The following is an 8888-nucleotide window of genomic DNA, read 5'->3' as shown; positions in this document are numbered from 1 at the left end:
ACTGATCACAAATCACGAACTTACTATCAAGAGAAAGTTATTTGTATTAATAATGAAAATATCTTCTTTAATCTAAGTAAATTAATTTTATGCAAATGTATTTTAGATGGTCAGTGAGAAAGTGATGATTCAGGAAGTGTTTGTGCGCCATCTAGTGAGAGCCAGTGCCCTGTAGATCGCGCTTCAATCTGCCCGCTAAATATACCAGCCCGGACATATTTGCATACATTCCCCTATTTATAATATAGCGAATATATTATCATGAATTACTCACACACACATGTGCACACCAAATACACACATACAAATACATATACATATCTCATGAATCATATTCGCCTTCAGTTTAGTTTAGAATAACATCCGTCAACTAAGTAAGGAAGTAAGAAGCTGTTGGGTAACATGTTCTCGATTTAGAGTATAACACTAATCGATTGTTGTGGCGATTTTTTTCTATTGCGATTTATATTGCTACTTTCTCTTACTCATTGTGCTGTTTGTGGTTCCTTAAGTTCAAAAGAATTATTTTGTAGATAATTTTGTGTGTGCTTGTCAAATAATACACGGTGACAAGAAATTCACAAAAAATAGTGAGAAATACAATTTCAGTTTGTTCAATTGAGATCGCAGTGAGACATTAATGGTCGCCAAACTGTACCAACGCACAACCCAGTACTGTTAGCCTCTCACGTAGCGGAATGGCGAAGATATTTCCTTAGAAAATTTTGACACCAATACCTTCCTCTGTACCAAGCAAAGAAAGTCAACAAGAAACAATATGGCGTCTTGGACATAATTAGTAATGTTTACTTGCGAGCAGGATTTATGTCTCCCCCTACTGTTTCGTTAGCAGCCCCCGCACTGAGTGTTGCTTCAGTAAGAAATACCTCTAAGTGAGTCATTATCAAAGTTGGCTAAATTTAAAATTGTTTTACACCCTTCTATACAACCAGTAAATTTAATAGAAATTTTATAAATACAACATCCTGAGTAAATTATAGCTACTTTTTGAAAGCTATGAAGGAAACATGTTTGGCATTTCTTTCTGCCAGTTAGTAGTGAGTTACCAATTTGGGGCATCGATGGGGTTAAACTATTTCTGTTCTGCATTATAAACAAAATGTACACAACCATTGGTATATGAATGGAACAGACTCTTTTATTCATATATCCTTTCAAGTTCATCTTATTCTTGTTCTTACAGCTCGGGAGGGGAAATAATGAGATCGTAACTAGTTTCGAAACCAACATGGATCTTGTGTGCACATCCAGGAGACTGGTTTGCTCCAAATCTCTTTCTAGTAGTACGTTATTCCGAATCAAGTCGCTCACTTCCAAGCAGAGGATGAGGTAGCTTAAAACTGCCATTGAACTTGCAGGTAAATAAAGTACGAGTATAGAAAGGAAACATTTAAACCTAAAAGGAAATAATTGATACTGATTATGGACGAAAATCTGATATGAACACTAATACGACTTGCTGTTGCTATAGCAACTGTCGAGGTCTAACTTATACAAATTCTTTCTAACAAAATTGTACAGTTTTGTAAAGCCGTACACTCTGAAATGAGGCTGCCAACCTGCCAGGAATTTCCCTTGAATAAGTTATAGAAATTAATGTTATCAATGTGAAAACGAAGATTTAAAAAGCAGTTTCAAAAAGTGGAAACTCCATTCAATGAAGTAGTACTTCTGATGGAAGAATTTCCATCGTTGGGATGGACGTCTTGGTAGGGTCCAAACTAGATATTAAGTTACACCTTCCGACAGTTTGCTGCCCACACAGGCAGCAGGTCTTTTCGGAGGACCTCAGAATGGATATATTTCCGGCGAGAACTGGAAATCGATAATTTCATTAGACCGCCTTACCTGGTGAGAGAAGGTAAAGAAAAAAGCAAAATTTAGAAGAATCCCGAGAAATCGTTAGAATAAAGAATACAGCAGGAAATATGTTTCTCTGAAATGTCGGAGTGTAAAGTAAAGAAAACTCCGAGAGAAAGTCGTTAGAGTTTGACATCACATTGTGCCAATCGCCGCAGTGCCAATCGCCGCAGTTCCAGTAGGAGAAAGAAAATTGTGGGCTCTAATAATTTATAGCTGTGGATATTAATCAGGAACAGAGGCGCGCCGGGGGGTGTAAATATAGCGCCAAGGTGGAGAGAGGGTGATGGACTGTAGAGATAGCAGGCCGACCATCTTCCGCAGCATCCAGCATTCCATAGATGCAAAGATCTCGGGATGAGCGTAGTGGGAGTACTGTGCGCGTGTTCGTTATACAAATATACCACGGCAGTCTGGCACCTCGACCACACCTGTCGCCGGGGACATCACATTCCAAGAATACCATCTCATTCCGGCCACATTCCTCACTAAATACTGCTCTTAGATAATCCTAGATAATCCCCCCTTTAGTACACGACCAGTTGGCAATGGAGTTCTCCAACCAAGGCGTAACCTTATTCGTACGCTAAGGACACGAACTAACTGTATAGTACAGCGATCGGCTTTGCGGCACTAACTGGCACTGAAAGAGTTCGAAGATTGAACTTTACAGGATTCTTAGCCGCCATTCCTCGTGGTAATTCTAACTCGCCCCCAACCAGAGAACCCTCCTCCATGTTTACTGCTCATTTCCTGTTTCGAAATTTCCACACCGGAAACGAACCTTCCCAAGACTTCCTCTTACTGCAGTTTCCGAGATTCTAACAAGCACGCGACATAAATTAATTTTAACGTTTCCCAATAGTCAACCTCAAGTTTAATTTAGAAAAATAACACTGAAGTGATTAGCTCCCTCAGTTAGTGGTTTGCGCATACTACATTCCAGAGCAGTAATTCCGGGTTCGAATCCAGCTGCTAACCCTATTAACGAGAGGACACAGTCCAGAGGCCAGCAGCGCACTGAAAAAAGCTACGGGGCCTTAGATGTTGTCGCTCAGATAAAAAAAAGGAATATTTCACAAGTACAAAATTATTAAAAGGAAATATAATTAAAATAATTATTTATTTATATATTTACAAAACTTTACATATGTACAGAAAAATGAAAGAAAACAGAAATTGAGGTTTCAAGTTTGGCGCCTATATACACTCATTAGATAAATATAAGTACAGAATAAAAGGGAACATATCTACATATTAAGGGAAAAAAATAACAAAAAAACCTTAACTAGATACAGGTAGTTACGACAAACTACGCTTAAAGCGCTTGTGTTTGTATGCAATTAATTAATTACAGCGTTTATAAACATGAAATGCCTGAAACTAAAGTATTATTTCTCCGGAAGTTTGAACCATACAGACCGATTTCGAGTTTGTTGTCATTCTTTTTTGGTTCATTTTAACTTAGTTTAGGCTTATCGCTTTAGTTTAAAACCTTTTACTTTTAAATATTGATTTAAGAGAAGTCATGACGTCATACGGTCTCAACAGTATTTATTAGTATTAGTGAAGCGTTTATTGCGAAGTGCAAGTTTTGAGAAAACTTAATTACGTAAATTTAGTAAGAGGAAGTCATGTGAGTGGTCACATCAAGTTTTCTGACACATTTCCCTATAGCCATTATTATTTCCGCGAATAACTAACCCGCCACTGTTGGTTAGTAACTGCTACTGTAATATTGGAACCGAAGAAATATTTAGTAAACGCTCCGTGTTTTGAAGAATATTAGGGTAATTAGGAGCAGCGAGAAATGGGTAAATTCGAGTCGTTACACTGCGGACTGTCTTCGAGTTAATCACTCCACTACTAGAGCTCTCTGTCGGCCAGCTGTCGCCCGTAACTGGCCAGTCATGGCTCCGACGACACGCTTCTTCGCATTGCTAGCATTCCTACTTTATTTATAAGCAACTACTGGCCGTCACTTGTCCATGTTCTAATGGCCAAATTTAGTTCTAGAACATGTTTTACATTTCCTTTTTATTAGGTGTTTAAATTTTAATGTTCATAAATATGCGAGCGATGATTATGTCAGCACAGTACATGACACATCCCCCTGAATTCCGTACAAAACTTGATGATAATTTAAGATCTCATTCCTGTGGGAGAATTTGTTTACATAAATACTTGGGAAAAGCTGGTGGGGGAATTCTAGGCGTTACCTGATTGCGGCTACTTCCTTCGGCCGGAAATCTATTGACCGGCGTGGAGGATTGCTTGTCAGTAACTGGGCCTGAGAAGAATAGCGCCTTCGAAATTGAGCGGAATTAGTTTAAGGTTGCATTTCCATGGAAAAGCCGCTCCTAAATCAATTTCTCTAAGAAAATTCGCATTTCCTGTTTATATAGATTTCAGCAGGAACCATTAGTCTATAAAAGACCATTAGTCTATAAATGCGCCATTTACTAGCACATGGTTGCCATGACAATGCAGCAAAACTGGCTGTGACGTCAATTCTAAAAAGTTTTGAAGAAGCTGATTTCCAGCAAATTGAACATCTGGCGGAAATTGACACAACTCAGTCTATTACCGCATTGCGTCAGTATTTTTCGATTTCTCCAGCTGCTGCCATAACGTCTCATCACGGTCCACAAACCCTACAATTGGAGAATGTCTCCTGAAAGTAAGTTTCAAAACCTGATTGGTAGGCCTGACATTCGTCCAAGTTCAGATGGCGACCCTTTGGCGACTGTCTAGTAAATTGCAGAAAAATTATCACTATTTACAGGACAGTTCGCCCAAGATTGATCAGATGGCGATCTACACCTAATCTCCTAGATCTAAAAACCAGTCTAGCCTTGAATTGGCGCCTAATACCTATAAATAGTGCACCTACACTCACCTTGAACAATTAGCTAGCCACCTTTTTATACGTACAAGGTATGCTTTACATACATGGAATAGACAGAAATAGTTACATAATTCGATTTGGCCATATCCAGTCTATTCACCGTACATACAACTGAACATAGTTGGCAGTATTGCAGTTTGTGGGAGTATTTCCTGTATTTGCTATGGATAAGATCTCTGCCGGGCAACAGCTGTCCCGACAGGAAACAGCACATTGTCCTTGGCAGGATTCCATGTCAAACCGGTAGAGTGCACTGTCGCCAGGTTTCCTTCATTGCATTCTCGCCGTACGTAATGCAATTTGCAAATGAGACATCATTTGTAAACAAATATGCATCTAATTTTGGTAATCAATGGCGGAAGGTGTAATTAGCTCTTTTCACTTCCTCTTTTGATTAAAAGATTTACAGCTGTTACTTTGATCTTTTAATTTATGAAAAGTTGTTTTGAGGCAGTACTCAGTGGAGGCATCCCTTTGGGGTTACATTGTTAGGGGTTTTCCTTTGAAGTATGAATGTAGTCAACTAATTTCCAGCATTAAATTGAATCACCTGAACCACATTAACAGAAAGTCCTGTGTGTGTTTTCAAAAGATTTCCCAAAAACCATTTCTTTTTTTTTGGATCTAGAAGGCCCCTCAAAACTCTTATTTCTGGTGAGAAATCAATATCGAAAATTCGATAACACTGTTCCCTTTAATTAAAGGTGAGAAATTAAATCGATCACATATGAGTACGAAGAATGGCAACACTGGTGCTTATTGATGACTGGTGAACAGATACACTGACATAGTTCTTATTTAGGTCAATATGCGACCCAATTATTTGGCTTCTAAATTAATTAGCTATAACCTGAGTTTTTATTGATAATAATAATAAAAAAGTAAGAACCATTATCAGTTTTATCACCAGCTCTCTTCTCACAGCCTTGAGATTTTGCCATCGATAAAACTTCAACACCACAATGTATGTCGACGGCTCCAGTAGAATGGTGTCAGTTTGTCTGCCATTAGAAAAACATTCATATAAAAAACTTTTAGGCGCGAACTACAGGTCGCCTATTTCCGGTTGTGCCCTGGTACTTTAGTGTGAAGCAATTAAAGCATTACAATAATGCATATTAAATAACTAGTGAAGGTAGCAATGTTTTTGGTTGAAATAATAGTTATGTATTTGTGTGGAATAACGCGGAAAATGGTGCTTTTCTTGCGAGTTTGGAATACTGCGGTATTTTACAGAGTGAGTAACCACTTCCGCTCTAGTCACTCACACACAATACTCGTATTTTTACCGAGTTCGAATAAAAAAAAAGTATTAAAAATTCAATTACTTCTAAAATATTTACATATGTATGTAAATATGTAAACATAACCTGCAATAAACAATGGTTGCTATGGTAACATTGACAAACAATGCTAATATCAAAGCGATACTTTCAACTTGAAATCACTGAACTATTTAAAATAATAATAAACATCGAAATTAGACTTAATAAGATAGGAAACGAGTCTGTAGCAAATTAACACACAAAACCGTTCAAATTGTATCGATTTTCATTTAGTATAAAATATGGTATCAATAAACGAGCAGAAAGTATGGATAAATTTATGCAATCATATCCATGGGATAAACACAGACTTCCTGAATTTATGAAAAGTTTCTATTAATTTTAATCGACCGTGGCAGTCGATGAGCCGAAAACAAAATTCAATCGATTCCTAACATCAACTGTAAAACTTTCATAAATGAAATTGAGGTTTTCTCTTTGTAAACCAACCTTTCAAAATTTTACATTCTTATTTTTTTGTTTTGTTAATATTCTTATTTTACAGATACCAAATAAGTAATAAGAATAAAAATTAGGGTAGGGATTAGCTATGAGGTTAGCATACTGGACTCCCACGCCGAGGTCCCGGGTTCAAATCCAGCTGCTGACCCTTAGATTTTCTCTTCCTAGGAGCTTCTTACAGCTCACTGTCCGGTGATGGACAGTGTTGTCTGTAACGAGAGAACACTGTCCGAAGGCCGGCAGTGCACTGAATAAAGCTCCGGGCGCCAATAACCTTAGATGTTGATGCACCTTAAATCATAAAAAAATAAAAGAATAAAAATTAAAAACTACATATAATTTGTCAAGCTTTACATTTGCGCAATGGTTTCCTGGCGCAAACAGTACTAGAATTCTATTCAGAAAGATTAAATAAAATGTAGAGAACCAATTTGTTGATATGTCCAGTAAAGATGATATTAACGCAGGCGGGGCCTGTTTCATGTGGGCGTGGCTAGCTAACACTAGCATTGCTTACTATTGGCTCCAAGAACCGCCCACTTTCTTGACTACAATTCTCCATTCTGGTTGGTCACTTTTTTATTTCCAATTATTTCTCATTAAAAAACATTTAAAAATTTTTTAAACAATTTTTCCCCCGTAGGTATTTGATAAATTATCAGAATATGCAATAAAAACCAATCTCCAAAAATACACAAAAAAATCTTGATTTTTCTTACGTAATATTTACTGTTTTATGTTACAAATGTAAGTGGCAGTAGAAAAGTTAGGGAATAATGAATACTTTAATGATCAAAAGAAAATGAAATCTGTGCATATTGTTCACTTAGAAATCCGCCATTGTTTGAGCATTATTTGCAAATGGCTGCCACCTAGCATGTTGCTGTACTGTTAGAACTGATTCGGTGGCTCTCGAATGTTTTCTTTGACTGCAATTCACCCCCCCCCCCTTGTTAGTCTCGTTTCCGCTAAACAGTTCTCTCTCCTAGAATTGCCCTTAATCGAATTACCATCCGCACTGCCTGTTGGATATCTAAGTGAAAAATCAGTAGACCGGATGTACCAATTTACTGCAAGATTTTACTGGAGAGTAAGAGATAAGTCGTCTATCCAAAACTCATCCTCCCGAATTAGTTCATCCATTTGGACCTGAAGACATAGCACTTTCCAGTCCATTGCTCTCAGTTCTAACAATAACAATAACTGCAGATGAACACTACCTGGAGGTACATTATTTACAGTTAATAAACGATATTAGAGATTGCTAATGTCTTAGAGGTCTTGTGTAAATAATCTGTATGAATGCAGTACGTACTGTGTAGATAATGCCCTGCCGCATCCTAGCTATGTGCAATCTCTATAAAGTATATTTATCTTCGCAACTATTTCTACAAGTTACAACTCTGCTATTCTCTTGGACGTCATTCTAGCTTTCTCTCTCTGGCCGCCATTAACAGCCTACTTATTTACACTTTATTTTTGTATTTAATATAATTTATGACTGTAAATATATTATTTACCTTTATTTGCCCAGCGATGCTCGCATACCGTGGAGGTAAGTGATCTCCGCCCACACACTCTGATTCTCTGCGACAACTCTTCAGTTACCTGATCAGCTCTTCAGCAGTCTTTAAATAGGTACCAACATGGAGATTACCACAATAGATTTAGGTCTTAATCAGGAAGTAACAGTTTACTGGAGAGTTTTTTCTAAAGAATTTCCCAAAAACGGCTCCAGCGATTTCATTTAAACTTTGATTACATAAATACTCATAAATCTACAAACTGACTTTTGAAACATTTTTCCCGGAAAAACTTCCAGGAAGGACGGGGTGGATTGGCCCTCTACAGTGCCAATGTTCTGTAAGGGACAGTCCTATGTTATTCCGCTCCTTGAGGTTACATATAATTGTTACGTATGGTTTTATTAACTACGTAATGTTGGGGAATAATTATGAGTAAAATGTTCCTAGTTTCAAATTTTGGAGAATAGAGTAGTAAGAGAATGACGTGTGGGGTTTTCCTTCATTTTTCGCTTTTCCTTCTCTTAAGAGATGAAGAGCAGATTAAAGACATCTGAGATTCATCTAGAAGAACGCCATTCAGAGGATGTTACTAACAAAAAAAAACCTTATAAATGCTCATTCTGTTGTTATAAATGTTCACCCCATTGTGAAAGAGATAAAGCTAGCGGAGATGATGGACCCAAGACCCGACAATAATATGCGGAACAATGTACAAACTGACAGCGATATTGTTGCCGGATAATAGATCCTGAAGAGAGTTTTAGCAGTGTCAGAAGACCTGGTCCG

This window comes from Rhodnius prolixus, unplaced genomic scaffold (assembly GCF_049639745.1).
Source record: "Rhodnius prolixus isolate KJV_2025 unplaced genomic scaffold, Rpr scaffold_17, whole genome shotgun sequence".
Lineage (NCBI taxonomy): Eukaryota > Metazoa > Arthropoda > Insecta > Hemiptera > Reduviidae > Rhodnius > Rhodnius prolixus.
Note: the sequence above shows the minus strand (reverse complement) of the source record.